The following is a 6,084-nucleotide window of genomic DNA, read 5'->3' on the forward strand; positions in this document are numbered from 1 at the left end:
TTGTTGCTACTGTAATATTCTGAACACAATTTACTCTTGACTATAGATACATGGGATGTGGAATTGAAACATTTTTTAATTTTGACCCTCTTGTGGCAGATAAGAAAAGTAAGGCATAGAAATGATGTTGCTTAAAGAGCAGAGGGTAAAAATAGAATTAGCTGGCCTCCTAATCTCGTGATACTTCAATTCCAAATCATGCCATAGTCTATTTTACTACATTTTCCCCATTAATACTTTCCTACCAATAGTATTATTCCTCTTCTCACTTCACAGCATGTATTTGTAGATCACTTTTAATTTGAACCTAATAATCAAGGACTCTTCATGGTTTTGCTGTTGTTCAGTTGCTAAGTCATGTCTCTTTGTGACCCCAGGGACTGCAGCATACCGGGCTTCCTTGTCCTTCACTGTCTCCCAGATTTTGTACAAACTCATGTCCATTGAGTCAGTAATGCCATCCAACCATCTCATTCTCTGTCACCCGCTTCTCCTCCTGCTCTCAATCTTTCCCAGAATCAGCATCTTTTCCAATGAGTCAGTTCTTTGCATCAGGTGGCCAAAGTATTAGAGCTTCAGCTTCAGACATCAGTCCTTCCAATGAATTGTCAGAGTTGATTTCCTTTAGTATTGACTGGTTTGATCTCCTTGCTATCCAAGGGACTCTCAAGAGTCTTCTCCAGCCCCACAATTTCAAAGCATCAATTCTTGCGCTCTCAGCCTTCTTTACGGTCCAACTCTCACATCCATACATGACTACTAGAAAAACCACAGCTTTGACTATATGGGCTTTTGTTAACAAAGCATAACTTTTCTTCCAAGGAGCAAGCATCTTTTAATTTTGTGGCTGCAGTCACCATCCACAGTGATTTTGGAGCCCAAGAATATAAAATTTGCCACTGTTTCCACTTTTTACCCACCTATTTGCCATGAAGTGATGGGACCATATGTCATGATCTTAATTTTTTGAGTGCCAGCTTTTTCACTCTCTTCTTTCACCCTCATCAAGAGGTTCTTTAGTTCTTATTCAATTTTCACCATTAGAGTGGTATCATCTACATATCTGAGGTTGTTGATATTTCTCTTGGCAAACTTGAATCCAGTTTGTCATTCATTCAGCCCAGCATTTCACATGATGTACTTTGTATAGAAGTTAAACAAACAGGGTGACCATACACAGCCTTGTCATACTCCTTTCCCAATTTTGAGCTAGTCAGTTGTTCCATGTCTGGTTCTAACTGTGGCTTGCAGGTTTCTCAGGAGGCAGATGAGGTGTTCTGATATTCCCATGAGTTTAAGCATTTTCCATGGTTTGTTGTGATCTGCACAATCAAAGGCTTTAGCATAGTTAATGAATCAAAAGTAAATATTTTCCTGAAATTCCCTTGCTTTTTCTATGATCCAATGGATATTGGCAATTTGATCTCTGGTTCCTCTGCCTTTTATAAATCCAGCTTGTACATCTGGAAGTTCTCAGTTCATGTACTGTTGAAGCCTAATTTGAAGGATTTTGAGCATCACAGTTTTACTAAACTGTTATTTGTAAGAGTGCTTATCACAATATGAAGACAAATAGATATTAACAAATTATGTAGCTATTCAATGAAAATGTCTTCTTCCCTGAAAAGCACACCAAAGTTCATAGCTTTAAGATTCTAATACTTATTATATCTAACTACAAATGATAACACAGTGAATTCTTGATTATTCTGGGATTGACTTGGTATGTTAATCAGGTTCTTGATTTTCTCTTCTCTCTCCTTGCTGCACGCTCCATTGTCACATCAGTATTCACTAGCAACTCAATCAGAATGAAGGAAAAAAGCTAAAGAAAATACAAATTTAAATAGCATCCTTTTATTATCAAATTATTTTCTTAATTTAAAAATTACAGAGGAAACATCTAAAGCATCAGATTTTATTTAAAGTTTTTAGATTATCTATATGTTTAATATATCAAAACATTTCCTCTTCTTTAGTACTATGGTGTTCAAAGATATATTTTGGCCAGGTGAAAAATGGGTACAGGTGATAGTTTTGGTTTATTGATTCTGTTGGTTCATGGGGAATTTCTGTTTTGTTTCATTTTGTCTGTTTTACTAATTGGATGAATGATTTTCTCAAGTTTGTGTATACTCAAGAGAGACATTTAGCATTCAAAGACTGCAACTGTGTGTGTGTTTTTCTTAATGTTAAATAAATTTAAACTATTAGTTTGAATTGGCCAGTTGTTTTCATGTAGAAGCAATAGACATTTTTGGCAAGATTAAAAAAAAAACGAGCTTCTAGAAATCAATCACAGTGTAGGAAATTTAAAATTGTCTCCATCTGTGAAACCATTATTTTCACCAGTGATAATGTTTTAAACCAGTGACAGAACGCAGCTTTGGTTACAAAGTATATAAATTCCTATCTAGTGAAATAAAGATAACTACTCCAAATCATGCCACTTGAATTCTCAGAAACTTTAAAGCTTAACTAGATTCCTAATCTTCACACCCCATGGGCATTTTTAATAAGTCACATAATGTGATTCTAGGCTAGGGTGGGGAAATAAATTAGAAATGTCTCTCTAGAGGATGCTTATGTATATTACATATAATTAGGTTGTTTCTGTGAAATCATCCTAAATCATAGTGGGTGATACAGTTTGTAATTTTCAACTGCAGGATCCATCTTAGTTTGCAACTTGGTTTAGTTTGGAAACATATAGTATATAGGAGATATCCATCAAATACTTTGTAAACTGAAGACCAAAATATTCAGTTGTCAAAAATAGAGAAGGATATATACAGCTATAATTAATTTAAACATACTATGACACTATATTAATAGAAAAAAGGATTATTATTTTTCCCATTTTTTAATCTTTGCATAAATTTACAATATATGAATTTTTATTACTTTTGTTTATACTTTGTTCCTATCTCATGTATTCTTTTAAAAAAAATCAGAATTGCTACTTTAAATTATTATTACAGATTCAAATGTGTGGCTCTATTTAGTATTTTAATTTTGTTTTCGTTTTATAAGCTCCATCAGCAAAACACCATCTGGTATGTATTAAACATGAACCATATCCTCATTTAATCTGGTTGATGTTTAGAAAACAAAGATGAAGAGATATCCCTCTACATTATTTTTTAATCATTTGTTATTTACTAGCATTTGAGAATTTATAATTTTAATATTAGTAACATGTGTGTATATCATTCCTTTGAAAAATCTTTGATTCAGAGAGCATGTTGAAAGCTTTATTAAATTATGATTATGCTGGCTAGATAGGTGACTTTCATGTCAATGTTGAAAAAATCAAATATTTTACCATCCTTGTGATTCTTCCCAGCAGTTGTCTGATTTCTACTAATATATTTACACTATACCTTTTAAATCCATTCATAATGTCATTGCTGCTCTTTGCCAGCAATATTGAGTGTTAATTAAAATTTCACTGTGTCAATCATGATGACATTGTGATTGAAAAAATACTGTGTATTCAGCCTAATCTTAGTTTCTCAACTTCAGAAAATATTTGTCTATAATCATATTTTCATTAGTAAGAATTATTTCCAACCAAATTTTAAATACTTCCCTTTCATTCTTTTAAATCAGCAAAACTTTCATATTTTTCCTCCTTTCTTGTTTTATATGAGTCTAAATGTTGTAAAGTAACAATTATCATGTGATTCATACACACATGTTAAAATGTTAAAAACAGGCAGCAACCTTGGCATCTGAGCAATAAATAATGAAAGAATGCTAGACATTAAAAGAAGCACTCATTTGTATCTTTCAAATAAGATAGAATAAGAAATGAACAGTTATTAAGGACAGTTTCTAAAATTAGAAAATCTGACAGTAATCCATATTATAGATATCAGAAACTAAAGGGAAGTTAAAATATTTCTTACTGAGCTTCACTTACTACAAAGATCACCTACCAGCCCCCAATAAATCCCTGTGTTCTCAAACTACTTCCCACCTGATCACCCAAATCTGACTTCTTGCTCACCAGATAAAATTTGGAAAATAGCAACATTGTCTTTATGAAAAATTAGTCCACAAAATAAGGGTAAATAGAACTTGCTCATCTTGATAAAGGACATTTGTTGAAAACCCACAGCTAACTTCACACTAATGGTAAAAGATTGAAAGCTCTTACACTGACATCAGGAATAAGCCAAAGGTGTCTGTTCTTATCATTTTTTTTTCAAAATTTTCTGGAAACTCTAGCCAGAGCAATCAGACAAGGGAAACAAAAGGCATCCATCTTGAAAAATAAGAAGCAAAACTATCTCTATTCACATATGACATGATCTTATATATAGAAAAAAAAATAAAATAAAATCTCAAATAACCCAAAAATATCTATTAGAGCTAATAAATGAGATCAGCAATGTAGTAAGACATAATATTAATATACAAAAACTCAGTTGTATTTCTATATACCTTGAATAAACAATTTAAAATGAAACTAAGAAAACAGTTTCATACATAATACCATCACACAAAATAAAACACTTGTGAATAAATTTAACCAAGGAAGTGAAAACATATACTGTGAAAGTGAAAGTATTAGTCACTCAGTCGTGTCTGACTCTTTGCAAACCCCTGTGGCCAGCCAGGCTCTTCTGCCCATGGAGTTCTCCAGGCAAGAATAGTGGAGTGGGTTGCCATTTCCTTCTTCAGGATATCTTCCCAACCCAGAAATAGAACCCCGGTCTCATGCATTGCAGGCAGACATTACTCTCTGTGCCACCAGGGCAGCATGGCATAAAGGCAGATATATATATCAATGAGACTGAAATGAAAGTCCAGAAATAAATCCATATATCTATGGCTAATTGATTTTCAACAGGAAGCCGAGACCACTGAATGGGAAGAGTAAATTTTTTTTTTTAAATAAGAAAAAGTGCTGAGACAACTCGATATCCACAAGATAAAGAGTGGGTTTAGATACTTATATCACAAGTAAAAATTAACTCAAAATAGATCAAAGTCATAAATGTAAGACCTAAATCTATAAAATTCTGAGAAGGAAACAGCTGTAAATTTTAGTGTACTTTGCAGTAGTTTCTTCATTATGACACCAGAGCATAAGCAACAAATGAAAAATTAAACTAAACTTAAATAAAAAAAAATACATTTCAAAGGACGTTATCAAGAAAGTAAAAAACAACTCATAAGATGAGAGATCATATTTGCAAATAGTATATCTGATAAGGGTCTAGTATCCAGAATATATAAAGAACTCTCACAGCTCGGCACCAAAATATAAACAGCACAATTGAAAAATTGGCAATTGATCTGAATAGATATTTCTCTGAAGAAGACATACAAATGACCAGTAAACACATAAAAAGATGCTCAGCACCATAGTCATTCAGTTCAGTTCAGTTCAGTCACTCAGTTGTGTCCAACTCTTTGCGACCCCATGAATTGCAGCACACCAGGCCTCCCTGTCCATCACCAACTCCCGGAGTTTACTCAAACTCAGGTCCATCAAATCGGTGATGCCATCCAGCCATCACATCCTGTCTTCCCCTTCTCCTCCTGCCCCCAATCCCGCCCAGCATCAGGGTCTTTTCCAATGAGTCAACTCTTCACATCAGGTGGCCAAAGGATTGGAGTTTCAGCTTCAGCATCAGTCCTTCCAATGAACACCCAGGACTGATCTCCTTTAGGATAGACTGGTTGGATCTCCTTGCAGTCCAAGGGACTCTCAAAAGTCTTCTCCAACACCACAGTTCAAAAGCATCAATTTTTCAGCACTCAGCTTTCTTCACAGTCCAACTCTCACATCCATACATGACCACTGGAAAAACCATAGCCTTGACCTTGATGGACCTTTGTTGGAAAAGTAATGTCTCTGCTTTTTAACATGCTATCTAGGTTGGTCATAACTTTCCTTCCAAGGAGTGTCTTTTAATTTCATGGCTGCAATCACCATCTGCAGTGACTTTGGAGGCCAGAAAAATAAAGTCAGCCTCTGTTTCCACTGTTTCCCCATCTATTTGCCATGAAGTGATGGGACCGGATCCCATGATCTTAGTTTTCTGAATGTTGAGTTTTAAGCCAACTTTT

Source organism: Dama dama, chromosome 33 (genome assembly GCF_033118175.1).
Source record: "Dama dama isolate Ldn47 chromosome 33, ASM3311817v1, whole genome shotgun sequence".
In the NCBI taxonomy this organism is placed as follows: Eukaryota; Metazoa; Chordata; class Mammalia; order Artiodactyla; family Cervidae; genus Dama; species Dama dama.